Raw genomic sequence first — 15,925 nt, 5'->3', positions numbered from 1 at the left:
ACACTGCACTCTGATATCACTCTATTTTGTAGAGCATTAGGATTTGTAATTTGTTGTACTTCAGAGAAGTGCACTAAAGATCCCTATGAAAAAAGGTCACCAACTACAAATCCCAGGATTCTTTAAGAGGGAGCCATGTCAACTAGAGTGGCATTAAATTGTAATAAATGTGTAGTGTGGCTTCTTCTGTGTCTGTCATGACTTACCCTCCAGAATCTGACAATTCAGAGGGAGAGGAGGAGGCAGAGTGCCAGGAATCTGCAGCCCTTGATCACAAGGCCATATCTGAGTCCAAGGGCCTAGAGGTGGAGGCTGCTTCCCAGCAGGAGGCTGTAGACATTGAAAATCAATTGTTATAATTCATTCGGCAATGGGATGAAGAAAGATTGCCTGATCCCAAAGGTTATGAAGTAGGAGACATTGACTTAATTAGGAACCTGGGGTCTTGAAACAGCTGCCTATAAATCTCCCAGCTACTCCCTGGCAGCCTGTTGTTTTCAACTCTCCTTCTTTACGACTTGCAGTACTCTTTGGAGTTTTTGTTTTCTTGACCTTGGACTGGCTACAATTTAGTACTGTGTTTTATTTTGTGCTGGCTTTGTTTGTCAAACTACCACTTTCCTGAACCACCTCTGAATAAGATGAGGACCACCCTCTTGCTTCTCCCTTCATGCTGCTGGACACTCTGTGACTGACCTGGATTAAATTGACTGCTCAATAGCTTTTGGATTCTAACAACCTGATTTCTGAGACACTTGCTGGGTGGAACATAAGACATAGTCTTCTTTGACACACTATGGTTTTACATTAGTGTTTTCCCCCAAAATTAAAAGATACAGTCATAAATGGCAGCCCTCCAGTAGCAGCAGTATCTTTTTAAGAGAACAACTGTTCAAACATTTAAACTATCAAAGAGATTGGAGCTATCAGAGAATTAGTCAAAAGTGATTAGTGGAGATTTCTGGCTAATTAGTAGGTATATTAGTGCATTCTTTTAGCAAACAATAAGAAGAAGGGGATTAACTTCATGGTGAATTATTTTACCAGCTTTCCTTCCCTTGGGATGAATTCTGAGTGTGTATAAGAGACTATGAGTGTGTGTGTGTGTGATTGTGTGTATGCACAGAGAGAAGGAAAGAGAGAGACTCCTTGCCCCACATTGGTACTGTTGTTACACTGAATGTTTTACAAATTCCATGTCCAGGCAGAAGTTCAAAAGGAAATGGAGGTTAACTTGGGTAAAATATGATCTGAGTTTAGAATAACCTAGGCATGGCAAAAATTGCAGTCTCAAACTTCCAGTACTATTTATATGTAGGATTCTGTCTTCCCTATGATCTTACATTGCTTTGGTCATAAAGAACACTTTTCACTCTAATTCCTGCTTTCCTTCTTCTTCTCATTAACACTTTAATTAAAGCTTCTATAATCAAATCTATTTTAGCCAATCTTCACATAAGTATTAAAATTCAATAAAAAATTTAAAATATAATTACAGGATTTTGTCTATTATTTATCACTTCCTCCTAAATAATGCATTATAACCCCATAATATTAAAGCAGAAAATCAGTCAGGGAGGAGGAACATGTACAAATCAAGACTATAAAAGAAGATTCCTAGTTCCATCTCTCTCACACACACATTTATATCTCCCCAAAATATTCCAGCTTTACCCCATTTAATTATTTTCCTCATGGTTCCAAAATATTTCAGCTTCTTTGGGATTATGTACTTCTTTCTCTTCCACTTTCTTTTGCAACAGACAATTTACTGGAATGTAGGTTTCTTATGGTCCTCTGCATCCCTTCCCAGGAATAGTTGGTATCTTTTAAATCAATGAGATAGGTCTTAATGAACCCCTAAGGGAGCTAACCAAGGTGCTCAAACTATTCTGGGTGAGTCTGTTCATGAGGATAGGGCTTGGTACCTTGAGTACTGTATTAGACTTTCGATTAAAATCCAGAGTAAATTCATGGTCCCATTACACTGAAGCCATTGCCATGCTTATTTCCTTGAAATTTTAACACTTTTGTGGGATTTGACTCCACATGATCCTTTTCTTTGTTATTTTCTTCTGTCTGATGATAATACATCTGTACTCTGGATTGTATTCTCATGTGCAAGAATGATATCAGATAAATAGAAAATGCATGCTTCCAGGATATGGTTTAAAAAAAAAGTTGAGCTAAACACACACACACAGGGGGAGCATTTTCCTAGTACCATACCAGTCCCCGCAAATGGGGACAATATCTAGTGCATTCAAGAGGGATAAAATACTTACAGCTTTCTTTGGCAATGAGAGGTGGGCCTTGCTTTTAAATGCCTAGTGGCTGTATGGGTTTCTGTTTATTTGACTGCCTTTTAAAAAAACTTGACTGCTCCTTCAGGTAATGACTCTCAAGAGCCCAGTCTCCTGTCCCATGAGAATGAATGATGATGCTTTTTTCTTCAAGAATGCAGTTTAGCCTCTATGGTCAGCTGAGAACCATTCCAAGTGATGACAACATGTTATATTCTACCAGACCCTTTGCTCCCCCAATCCCCCACCACATACTTAAAAACATGGCAGAATCCCTGCCCCAATATTTATTGAAATTCAGCCAGAATTAAGACAGGAAGAGGGTGACATATCACTTCCAGTTTTTATTTTGGCTTGTGGCTTTTGACTGATTTTCAAAATGGGTTTTGTCAGGTTTTTAAGGTATGTGGATGTTGGAAGGCAAAAACCACTGGTTTTTTTTTTTCAGTGGCTTTGAGCCTTTGGGCATGTTTTTGGTGTAAAATCACACAGATTTAAAAATAAATTAGAGTGTGTGGGACCTTTGGGAGGCTTCAGGGGCCACAGTCTGAACCCCTCCCCCCCAAGGTTGCAAGGCGCCTACAAGCTGCATTTTGCCCACCTCTGGTCTACATGAATCCTGACAATAAATACTGTGTATTGTGCATAAGCTGGAGTAGGGTTGCCCTAATGGGTTGCACTGTGCTTTGCTACTCATGGATATGGGTGCCACCCACCCCGCCACCCACCCTTTGCCATTGTAGCCACAAAGAGAACCATAACACTGGTATCAGGTGGGACACACACACACCTTCTTTGCCTCCTTCAGAAAGGAAGGGAAAACTCTGCCTTGCCAGTTCACAGGGCTCTCTGGCATTTCCTATACCATAAAGCAGTGATCCCCAACCTTTGGTCTTCCAAGTGTTTTGGCCTTCAGCTTACAGAAGCCCCAGCTAGTTTGCCCAACAGGAATGCTGGGATCTAAATTACAAAACAGCTGAAGGACCAAAGCTTGGAAGCCAACCAGAAAGTTGGTTACCCCTCAATTAAAGCATGATGGAGGTGTGTTTTGTGATGGACATGAGGTGCAGGTCTGCATTCTTTAATCTTTTATCTTTATCATATCATTCTTTAATCATTTTTCCAGTGTGTATAATCTTTAAATCACAGTGCAGCATGTAATTTGAAGTCACGAAGAAATTTAATATCATCAGCAAAGAAATGAGGATTAAATGAGAAGATTGATGTTATTGTTGTTGTATCTTACATTGTTTGTAATGACCAAACAAATGATCTTGATTGACAGAATGTTGTTCTATTAAAACCTCTTAGAGATGTGATTTTGGGCTTATTCACAGCAAATATTAGATTAAATGGTTTGGCACTGATGTGAGAGATGATTTTGTGAGAAAGCTTACAAATTAATTTGGCAAAAAAAGAATAAGAAATATCTCCTGAGAATATAGAATGAGCACTGCAGATGGTATAAAATCAGGATTAGAGAGAAATTAGTTTTCTTGTGAGAAACTAGCTGGGCACACACACAAAAAAATTAGTTCATTTGAAAAATGCTCATGAAAAAATGCATACATTTTAAAAATGAACATAAATAGGCCCTAGTAAAGAACACAAAATATGTGACTGTTTAGCATCCACACAAAAACCTGTTACACTATGAGGAATGCTTGTGCAAATATATATCAATTTCCACACAAAAGTCTGGGATGGAAAGTCTTGCAGCCCCATGTAGACCTGATGCAAAACAAGCTGGGTGGCTGAAAAAATGAGAATATCAATGAGATCAAGTTTGGCATATCATTCATCTCTCATATGAAAACTCAGCCAAACTCCTAGCATGAGAATAGACTGAAGATAATAATAATAATAAATTTTATTTATATACCGCCCTGTGGCGAACCAATCCGGGCGGTTTACAACATTAAAAAAACATACAGCATAAAAACAATACATTTCCCTCCCCCCCCCTTAAAAAGTTATTAATCTGCATATCAAAATTAAAACCACAATAACTAGTTAAAACAACAATAAATTAAACAAAATAATACCAACCGATAAACCACTGCCACTTCAGTTCTAAAGAAAAGAAAAGGGGGCTTTGGAGACATAACTGAGGAGGGGGGAGATCCTGAGGTCCTGAGGCCAGGATATTTTAGTCTGGAAAGGCCTGCCTGAAGAGATCCGTCTTGACAGCCTTTTTGAAGCTGTCCAAAGATGTTAATTGACAAGGGTAGCTGATTTTGTAAAGGTATAGTTTTAATGGCTTCTGAATCAGTTCACATTTAGCTGGATTAAGAAAAGCTGTGTTTGTGACCATTCACCATCCAGATTCCCTGGACCAGTTGTTTTTCTGGCCAAAAAAAGGGATGAGTTGCCTCTCTCGGAAGCTAGCAGGAGTAGCATTTTAAATAGATTGCAACCATCTCCTCACCTGGTACTGTTTAAGTTCTTTTTAAAAACTGTTTTTCAAAACAAGTAAATCTATGGTTCTTGCAGGGATATTTTCTCCCGCTTTGTTTTGAGGGGACACTGTTTTGAGGGCACACACTAACCATCTTGGATGAGTACCATGCAGAGGAAGATGCTAGGGTGGAAGAGGTCACTTGCCAAACAGAGGAGGCAGACAGCTGGAGGAATGTCACAAAGAGAAGTAAGCCAAGAAGGAATTGTTCGGGGAGCTTGCAGCTAGAGAATCGATTCGAAGCTCTTTCCCTTATCAAGGAGGATGAAGAAGAGCAGCCTGGACAGACTTCTGGGACAGAGCAGGGGAGCCTGAGAGTCCCACCCCAGGGAACAGTCGCTGCTAAGCCTCGGAGGAGGCGTGTGGTCGTAGTGGGGGACTCCTTGCTGAGGGGTACAGAAGCAGTGATTTGTAGGCCTGACAAGATGTCTCGAGAGGTGTGTTGTCTTCCAGGTGCAAAGATCCGTGATGTGACAGAGAGGCTGACAAGACTGGTCAAGCCTACTGACCAATACCCCTTCCTTTTGGTCCACATGGGAACTAATGATACTGCAAGACACAGCATTCAGAACATCAAAAGGGATTACGAGGTGCTTGGTAGGAAGCTGAAAGGAATGGATGTACAGGTTGTCATCTCGTCTCTTCTGCCAGTTGAAGGGCATGGTCCAGGAAGGGAGAGGAAAATAGCAGATGTGAACAACTGGCTTCGCAGATGGTGCCGCCGAGAAGGATTTGGATTCTTCGATCATGGGCTGCGGTTCCATGAGGAGGGACTTCTTGCAACAGACGGGTTGCATCTCATGCCAGTTGGAAGAAATGTTTTTGCCAACAGTCTCAAGAATTTAATCAGGAGAGCTTTAAACTGAGTTCCGAGGGGAAGGGAGACAATATTAAGGAAGGTGAAAGGGATGGCGAAAATAGTCAAACTGACATAGAGGAAACAAGGCAAACAGTGCAAGGACCCAACAGTGGGAGGCAAAAAAACTTGCACAGGCAGCAAGTAAAAGGGAACCATGGTCTGCGATGTCTCTACACTAATGCACAGAGCATGGGAAATAAGCAGGATGAACTCGAACTCCTAGTACAACAAAGCAAATATGATATAATAGGCATCACTGAAACCTGGTGGGATGAGTCTCATGATTGGAATGTGGAAATAGAGGGGTATAACCTTATTAAGAGAAATAGGCCAAACAGGAAAGGAGGAGGAATAGCACTATATGTCAGAGATATTTACACCAGTGAAGAGATCCTGGACATCAATCATGGAAGCCAGGTGGAGAGCATCTGGATAAGAATCAAAGGGGAGGGAAACAACAAGGGTGTTACGGTGGGAGTCTACTACAGACCCCCAAGTCAGACTGAGGAATTGGATGATATCTTTCTAGAACAGATGACCACACAGTCAGAAAAGAGAGATGTAGTAGTGATGGGCAACTTCAACTATCCTGATATTTGCTGGAAGTCAAACTCAGCAAAATCCTCAAGGTCTAGCAAATTCCTCACTTGCCTGGAAGACAATTTCATGGTCCAAAAGGTGGAAGAGGCAACAAGGGGGTCAGCTATTTTAGATCTGATCCTAACCAACAAGGATGACTTGGTTGATGGGGTGCAAGTGGTGGGATCCTTAGGTGGAAGCGACCATGTTCTCCTGGAGTTTGTTATACAATGGAGAGGAGAAGCCAGGCAGAGTCAGACACGCATCCTAGACTTTAGGAGAGCGGATTTCAGTAAACTTAGAGAAGTATTGAGGGCGATTCCATGGTCAGAAATACTAAAAGATAAAGGAGTTCAGGACGGATGGGACTTTCTCAAAAGGGAGATACTGAAGGCACAATTTCAAACAGTTCCAGTGAGAAAGAAAAACGGGAGGTGTCTCAAGAAACCAGGATGGATGACTAAGGAAATTTCAACCGAGCTAAGTTTGAAACGGAACATGTATAAGAAATGGAAAAGGGGGGAAATCATGAAAAAGGAATTCAAAGAAATAGCAGGCATGTGTAGGGGTAAAGTCAGAAAAGCTAAAGCGCAGAATGAACTCAGGCTTGCTAAAGAGGTTAAGAACAATAAAAAGGGCTTTTTTGGATATGTCCGCAGCAAGAGGAAGAAGAAGGAAACGGTAGGGCCACTGCGTGGAGAAGATGGCAAAATGCTAACAGGAGATAGAGAAAAGGCAGAATTACTCAACACCTTCTTTGCCTCAGTCTTCTCAGAAAAGGCAAAGGGTGCTCAACCTGAGGATAATGGAGCAGAGGACAGAATAGGGGAATTTCAGCACAGAATAAGTAAAGAGATAGTAGAGGAACACCTTGTTAATCTAAATGAATTTAAGTTTCCGGGACCAGATGAACTCCATCCAAGGGTATTAAAAGAACTGGCAAAAGTAATATCGGAGCCATTGGCAATCATATTTGAAAACTCCTGGAGAACAGGAGAGATCCCAACAGACTGGAGGAGGGCAAACGTTGTCCCCATCTTCAAAAAGGGGAAAAAAGAGGATCCCAACAATTATCGTCCAGTTAGTCTGACATCAGTTCTAGGAAAGATTCTGGAGCAGATCATTAAACAGAGAGTTTGTGAACATCTAGAAGGCAATGCCATAATCACAAAAAGTCAACATGGGTTTCAGAGAAACAAGTCATGCCAGACAAATCTAATCTCTTTCTTTGACAAAATTACCAGCTTGGTAGATGAAGGGAATGCTGTGGATATAGTATATCTTGATTTCAGTAAGGCCTTTGACAAGGTTTCCCATGACATTCTTGCAAACAAGCTTGTAAAATGTGGGCTAGACAAAGGAACTGTTAAATGGATCTGTAATTGGTTGACCGGCCGAACCCAAAGGGTGCTCAACAATGGCTCCTTTTCATCCTGGAGAGAAGTGACCAGTGGGGTCCCACAGGGCTCTGTCCTGGGCCCAGTGCTATTCAACATCTTTATCAATTACCTGGATGACAGAATTGGGAGCATACTTATCAAATTTGCAGATGACACCAAATTAAGGGGAATAGCTAATACCCCAGAGGACAGGATAAAGATTCAAAATGACCTGAATAGACTAGAAAGCTGGGCCAAAGCTAACAAAATGAAATTCAACACAGAGAAATGTAAGGTATTGCACTTAGGGCGGAAAAATAAAATGCACAGATATAGGATGGGTGACACCTGGCTAAATGAAACTACGTGTGAAAGGGATCTAGGAGTCCAAGTAGACCACAAGTTGAACATGAGTGAACAGTGTGATGCGGCAGCTAAAAAGGCCAATGCTATTTTAGGCTGCATCAATAGAAGTATAGTGTCTAGATCAAGAGAAGTAATAGTGCCACTGTATTCTGCTTTGGTCAGGCCCCACCTAGAATATTGTGTCCAGTTCTGGGCGCCACAATTCAAAAAGGACATTGAGAAACTGGAGCATGTCCAAAGGAGGGCGACAAAAATGGTGAAGGGTCTGGAGACCATGCCCTATGAGGAACGACTTAGGGAGCTGGGGATGTTTAGCCTGGAGAAAAGAAGGTTAAGAGGTGATATGATAGCCCTGTTTAAATATTTGAAAGGATGTCATATTGAGGAGGGAGCAAGCTTGTTTTCTGCTGCTCCAGAGAACAGGACCCGGAACAATGGATGCAAGCTACAGGAAAAGAGATTCCACCTGAACATTAGGAGGAACTTCCTGACAGTAAGGGCTGTTCGGTAGTGGAATGCACTTCCTCGGAAGGTGATAGAGTCTCCTTCCTTGGAGGTCTTTAAACAGAGGCTGGATGGCCATCTGTCAGGGATGCTTTGATTTGGATTTCCTGCATGGCAGGGGGTTGGACTGGATGGCCCTAGTGGTCTCTTCCAACTCTACAATTCTATGATTCTATGATTCTATGATTTTAACAGTGAATATTGCTCCAGCATGGTCCGAGGAACAACAGATCAGGCCCCAGACCTACTGTAGTTGCCTGTTCCTGGCATATGGACTATTCTTTCTATGTGTTGTCTAGACTCAGTGAAAGAATATGCAGAGCTTGGGAAAAGTTATGTTTTGGACTACAATTCCAAGAATCTCTCAGCTAATGTGGTCAGTGACTAAAGAATTCTGGGAATTGTAATCTAAATAAATAATTTTTCCAAGTTCTGGGAATATGTAGCCCATAGGTCTATTCCTTCCCATTACTTGTTTTTTTTAAAAAATTTATTTTATGGGGATTGAGGATTGAGGGTCTGTATATGCCTCTTAGTGCTCCTTTATATTTGCTTTTGGCAAAGTATCAAAAGATTATATGCAAAGGACAAAGTAACATCCTTATGCTAGGAATGAAGGATGTGCCTTCTCTCCATGCTGAGAAACAACTGGAATGAATCTGGGTGTACCTCCACAGTTAATGAGTGAACATGGAGATAGTGTTGCACACCAAGCAGAGTGTGCAATTTCTGTCATTGTCATTAGTGGTAACAATGGCACAGGCTTGGTGTCACCTGATGTGGGGGGAGTTTCCGGGGGTGGGGGCCTCCCACACTCGCTCACTTGGCCACCCAGAGCTGCAGGGAGGGCAGCCGGGAAAGTGAGGGAGGGGAATCTTGCCCCTCCTTTGCATATGTGCAATTTCATCCTCTTGCAAAGGCCAAATCATGAGGGCCAGGCTCTCTCCTCCTTCACCAACATACAGCTTCCGCATGAGGAGGAAGGTAAGCAGAGGGTAAGCAAAGAGGGTCGGGTCAATCCCCTTCGCCTCTGTACAGCTTCCTCATGAAAAGGGAGCAGGGTGGAGGTGAAGCCAGGACGGCTGGGCTCGCTTCTCCTTTGCCTCCATGCAGCTATCTCATGAGGAAGGAGCAGAGCAGGAGTGAAGCCAAGAGGGGCCCACTCACCCCTCCTCCTCTTCTGCTGTGTTAGCTTCCTCCTGAGACAGAGAGCCATGGAAGCAAAGAAGAAGGGCCAGGCATCACCAGCAGCACCACTCCTCTGCAGTGGGAACAGGTTCCCACTGGGCGTCACCCTCTTCTGGGGTCTCATCTGGTGCAATGTGCACTCCACACATACACACACCCTAGTGTTGCCACTGATTGCCACCAACAGCTTAAGTAAGTACAGTGATGGAGGTTTACACTATGTCAGTGCAGAGGCGTCCCTGCCCCTGGTGTCACCCAATGTGAGGGTGGGGCTTCCGGGAGCAGGGCTTCCAGACTGGGACAAGGGCTTCCTGTTCTCCTCATGAGGAAAACCTCATTTTAAAAAACCCTCAAAACACTTTATATAAATGTAAATCCATGCTTCTTGGTCCTGATGTCCTGGAAAAAGAGGACCCTGTCTGTGAGGCTGCCAAGACCTGGAGATGCCCTCCCGGCAGCCCCACCCGGCCCATCATCCATGCACAGTGATTACTGCCTTGCCTCCTTTCTCCCTCCCTCCCTCCTTGTTGCTCCATGGCATTGCCCCATCTTTCTTCTCTCCCCCTGCCACTGGACTGTCTTCATAAAGAGGTGGTGGCAGGTCAGCTTTGAGCAGATGGAGCAAGTCTCGATGGTTGCTTTAATCTCCTGCCCTACCCCTAGCCCTTGTAGTAGAACCATAGATCTTCACATGAGGAGAACAGGGCCACGGAAGGAGATGCAGGGGGTGCTCAGCCTTCCTTGTTGCTGTGGCCCAGTTCGCCTCATGATGAGAAGACAAGGAGGTAAGGGGGGCCTGACCAAGTGTCACCCCTCTTTTGGGCTGTCACTCGGTGTGATCTGCACCCCGTAGTGATGCCACTGTGTCAGGGTGCTGCCAGATCTTGGTCAATGATTACTTCAAGGTGTCATACAAAGGTTTATTGCAACTTATGATTTACTGTATGTCTATGTGTGTGCCCATGAAGGGGCAGAAAATGTTGGCTTGTATACCCTCAACTGCCCCAACCCTTCTTCTTAGTATGGATGCAGACATAACCAGCTGGGCCACAGAATTTAAAAGTACACTATATAACATTTCTGTGCACATACCTGACCATGCATCTGAGTAGTAATATTTCCACAGACTTTCTACTGTGATGTTAGTTGGCCATATGTGTCCTGGTTTTCATCTGTGAAATGTTGGGTGATATGTAGCTACTCTATTCATAAGCAAAGGAAATACAAGCTGCAAAGTTGCATTTTTGAAAACAAAAATAGAAGGTGAGCATTTGTATTTCTTAATAATAATAATAAATGGTTTATTTATATACCGCCCTTCCAAAGATCAGGGCGGTTAACAAGAGATAAAAATACATAGATACATAAATATCAAATATGTAAAGTTAAAATACAATAACACAAATAAAAAAACAATAACAAATAACAAATAACAAATGCCCCTAGGTTAGATACCCATTGTCTGTGCGGTCGTATGGCGGGGGGGCTTATAAGGGCTAGTCGGGGAATGCGATGCCAAACAGGTGGGTCTTCAACTCCCGCTTGAACTGGGCCAGGGAGGTGGCTGAGCGGAGCTCTAAGGGCAGCGTGTTCCAAAGGGCCGGGGCGGCGATGGAAAAAGACCTCCTAGAAGTGGAGGATAGCCTCGCCCCGGGAACCCTAAGGAGTTGCTGCCCAGATGTTCTGAGGGTGCGAGGCGGAATGTATGGGGAGAGGCGGTCCTTCAGGTAACCTGGGCCCAAGCCATTTAGGACTTTATAGGTCATTACCAGCACCTTGTATTGCGCCCGGAAGCAAATGGGCAGCCAATGGAGGTTTTTTAGAACCGGTGTTATATGGCTGGCCCTGGACGTGCCAGTGACCAGCCTTGCAGCCATGTTCTGCACCAGTTGAAGCTTCCGGGTTAGGTACAAGGGCTGTCCCATGTAGAGTCCATTGCAGAAATCCAATCTCGAGGTTACCAGGGCATGTACCACAGTTTCAAGGTCCCTCTGGGTCAGGTATGGGTGCAGCTGGCGAAGCAGCCGAAGCTGATGACAGGTGCTCTTGACCGTCGCATTCACCTGAGCAGTCAGGTGAAGGGACGAGTCAAGAAGCACCCCCAAACTGCGCACGGAGTCCTTCACAGGTCTTATTCAGCAGAGGGAATCGCTAGAGGGTCAGAACAGGAAAAGGCTTGAAAAATGAGCTATGAATTCTTGCTACAAGTATTGCTAATGTGATGTCAAGAAAAATAAATCACAGGCCCACACTGGAATGTTAGAACCTTGTTATCCTGGGCCAAATAATGTTCCTGGGAAGCACAAGGGCATGCAGAAGAAAGATAAAGGCCAGTGCATCTTGTATAGGGACCATTTCAGCAAAATTATGCAACAGAGGACACCAACTTATCACCAAAAGAGACATGACCTTTCTATCCATGCTGTGCTATTTATTTAAATTCACTTTCCTGGATTTCATTTCATCTGAGAATGCCTAAGGTAGGCAACATCAAATCAAAAACTGCATCCACATAAAAAAAACCAACCAATGAAAAACAGAATTAAAGACAAAGTGTCAGTCAAGAAGCCAAAAACACAGATAATAGCAGATAATATCCTTTCTGTTAACTGGATAGTTTTAAGAATTGTCCGGAGTTGCATAGGAAATGTGCCTACCATAATATGTTGGGAGGTAAGTGTGATAGGATATACACAGTAGAAATAGTGTTGCTAAGCTATGGTGATCTCAGACACAGATGCTGAGATAATACTGGAAGGGAGGAAAGCATAAGCAAAGTCTATTCAAGAGAGAAAGTATAATTGTAGCAACAAAGAAAAGGGGTAGTATGGAAAAGAAAGGAAAATGTTTTTATTAATTATAACAAATAAGAATTAAGCTCACCAGAAATTTGAAATTCTGTGTAGTTTTATTAGGCAGTTTTAATGCTTGCAGGTCACTTCTGGCAATGAATATCACTGGATGGGATCTTTAGTTTTGTTAATAAAGGTTGAGTGCATTTTAACTATCAAGATCTGAATTAGGTATCCTGCTGCAAATCACAGAATATGTGTTGGAGTGTGTGTGCGTGTGTGCGTGTGTGTGTCTGTAATAACTTTAAGGAGTATTGTTGGTGACACAATTCAGTTACCTAGAAAAGATGAAATATCCAGAACTATCCTTCAGTTTCAATGTCATAATGAGATGATGATAAGGGAGGAAGGCATGGGTTAGGATGGATAGACATCTGTCAAGTCCATTTGTGCAGCATCTGCCAACAAGACTAGAGTGGCAGTTGGGATTAGAGCCATACTTACTCTCCCCATTCCTTTTCAAACTGTAGGGAGACAAATTTTCACGTACGAAAATATCAAAACATTTCTCCCTGTTGACTGTGATTTTTGCACCTTTTGTGACTTTTTTTCCAAAATTTTCATGAAGTTTTTTAAAAAGATGAATATGTTTTTGCAATCAAAAAAGTATTCATGCAAAATTGTGTTTGCATGATGTTTCCTCACCAAAAAGATATTTCTTTTAAGTTTTATATGAGTTTTATAATATGCAATTATTTTAAAAATCGAAAGGATTGAGACTTTCTATGGCAGTCCAAGAATACTCTTTGCATACCTGTCAGAACCAGTGTGCTATAGCAGTTTGACTAGGAATCTGGGTTAGCTATAGAAACCCACTGGCTGTCCTTGGGCAAGTCACACTCTCTCAACCTAAGAGGAAGGGAAAAGCAAGCCTTCTCTGAATAAATATTGCAATGAAAACCCTAGGATAGAGTTGTTATAAATTAACTTATAATCACCTATCTACAACTACTTTCTTGTAGCTCTTTATCTTTAAACTGGATTTGGACCAGACAGCTCTTCAAATGGAGAATAATTTCAAATAGAGAATTGTCTTCTTCAACTCTTCCCCAATAATAAAATGGCTTCCCATTGGAAGAATATTATATACATATGTCTGGTCAAATTAAGTATGCATAAATAAATTTGATTGTAGTTATTTATGATTCAATCAAAAACAGGCTTTATTTTCAAATGAGAACTGTTAAATTATCCTAGTAAATGTAGAAAGTATGTTGTGACTACATAGTTATGTATATGTGGAGAAATGTCATATAGTGAACCTTTTAAATTTTGTGGTCCCACTGGTTTTGTGTGTGTGTGTGTGTGCATATGTATATGTACACACACGCACACACACATACACAGAGTTTCACTGTGTATCCATATTTGTGTATGAAAGCTTGTGTGCATGCATATGAGTGTCTGCCAAGAATAACACTTTGTGAAACTGACAAAGTGACCATCATTTACAAAAAAAACTCCACCACCATGCAATTCTATAAATTTCCATTTATCTGGAAGTAAACTCAATGGAAAATCCTTTGGATAGACATATACTGGATTTTAATACTCATTTTGTCCATGTGTGTAAGCTTTTTCAAAGTGTATGCAACCATGGTTATCTAACTTGGATAAGGAGTTACTTTTCCCACTGTGTATGCTTAAAATCCAGGTGGAACTACAAGGAAGCTGTTTGGACTTGATCAAGCAGGAAACAGTCCTTGAGATTTCAACAAGTTGCTCTTCTTCTGTATAGACTAGAAGGTAGCTACTTCACGCACCTTGCTGAAAAACCAGGCAAAGGCTTCTCTTGGTCTCTTCTAAGGAGAAGATGATGTGAAATTGCAGATGGAAAAACACTGTGATCAAGCCAAGGGAGTTTTCAATTTGCTGAACAGAAGTTCTTAAAATATTGTTGTACACACCAGAACTGTGCCAGCTAGTTGCACAAAATGGCAACCAGCCATGGGGTGGAGTAGTTGAACGCAGCCTTGATCAAGAAGCACTTCTGGCTCTCTACTTACTATTTACTGAACCACTGGAGTGGATCTGAGTTTGCAAGGGAGAGGGCAGGCAACTGGAATGAGTTACTTATAAAACATTTTGCAGGGTTTGGAGTTGGTTGGAGTTGGAATATGCCCTTCCCAAGAAGCAGGAAATTGTAGAGGACAGGTAGGTCATACTCATTTGCCATTCCAAGTTGCTGAAAACTGTCTGTAGTGGTGGTGGGGGGGGGGGGGGTACAGAAAGAAATCCAACACTGTAAAGAATAACAACAATGCTTAAAACTAAGCAGAAAACTAAGCAACTGTACATATTTGTTTGAATTCTATATAATATCATCAACTTAGATAAGTATAGTATGTTAACATCCAAAATCCACAAAACAGGGATACCTTCACTAGATCAACTAAAATGCACAGAATACATGATGCAAGCTTTCAAAGCTCCACTGGCTTCTTCGTCAGGCAAAAAGATTAAAAAGCACACAGGAGAAATAAAAAAAATGTTGTTGAAGTCACAGGCTTACGTTTTGTTAAGATGTTTGAGAAGAACAATATCAACATATTGACAAAACGTAAGCCTGTGACTTCAACATTTTTTTTATTTCTCCTGTGTGTTTTTTAATCTTTAAGATGGTATGGAGGGATATCCATGTAGGCAGAGACCATGGAGATTATCCCACAGTGAAGTCCCACCAGGATAGACACAGGATCTAAAACTCAAAGATGGATCCTATCACATTGCTCTGTGGCCAGACAGTATGCAGCCTGTATACAATTTTTGAAAAGCTGCAGGAGATGCCCAGAAAAGCTGGAGCTGCATTTGGGTTGCCTACTGCCTGGCCACAGTGCAATGCGATAGGATCTGTCTTTGAGTTTTAGATCCTGCGTCTATCCTGGTGGGACTTTGCTGTGCGATAATCTCCCATTCCTCCCTTTTGGCCATGTGCATTCTGGGAGCCAAAGAGTCATAAAGTCCAGGAAATAAAATTTAAACTCCATTAGCAACGCAAAAAGAAACCTCCTTTGAGATCCAGGTTGTGCAAAGCTAGCATCCTTAACTGAAGTCCAAAACACACTGCAGAAATAATCCAGTTTAAGACCACTTTAACTGCCCTGGTTCAATGCTAGGGAATTCTGAGAACTATAGTTTTGTGAGACATTTAGCCTTCTCAGAGCTCAGGTGTCACAATCAACTACAATTCCCAAGATTGCCTAGCAGTTAAAGTGGTCTCAAACTGGAGTATTTCTGCCGAGTGTTTTGTACCTAGGTTTTTGGCCCCATACAGACAGGCCAAAATAAAGCTGCTTCTGTTCACTTTGGAGTTATTCTGCTTACATGATGCATGTATCCTAAAAGTCTGGAGGCTGTGCCAAAGCCATGGTCCAGTTCTAAGGACTGGAGTGTGGCTTTGGCACAGCTTCCGGAACCTTAGGACTCATGCATCATGT

The 15,925-nt window shown here is 42.1% G+C and overlaps 1 protein-coding gene across 4 annotated transcripts in view; it reads left to right on the top strand.

Moving 5' to 3' along the window:
- The window catches only part of ARHGAP24 (Rho GTPase activating protein 24), a 308,726-nt gene that overhangs the window by 212,800 nt on the left and 80,001 nt on the right, over positions 1-15,925 (top strand). The window contains exon 1 of one of the 4 annotated variants that reach the window (XM_089526175.1): positions 14,603-14,642. The exons of the other annotated variants lie outside the window; for them this stretch is intronic. The gene's annotated coding sequence lies outside the window, so the exon portion shown is untranslated. Of the gene's footprint in view, positions 1-14,602; positions 14,643-15,925 lie in introns of those variants that run through there. 4 annotated transcript variants of the gene reach the window in all.

The sequence above is a fragment of the Sceloporus occidentalis genome, unplaced genomic scaffold (genome assembly GCF_023333645.1).
Source record: "Sceloporus occidentalis isolate IW3139 unplaced genomic scaffold, rSceOcc1.0.p SCAF_5, whole genome shotgun sequence".
NCBI lineage: Eukaryota > Metazoa > Chordata > Lepidosauria > Squamata > Phrynosomatidae > Sceloporus > Sceloporus occidentalis.
Note: the sequence above shows the minus strand (reverse complement) of the source record. Positions and strands in the feature narration are given on the sequence as shown.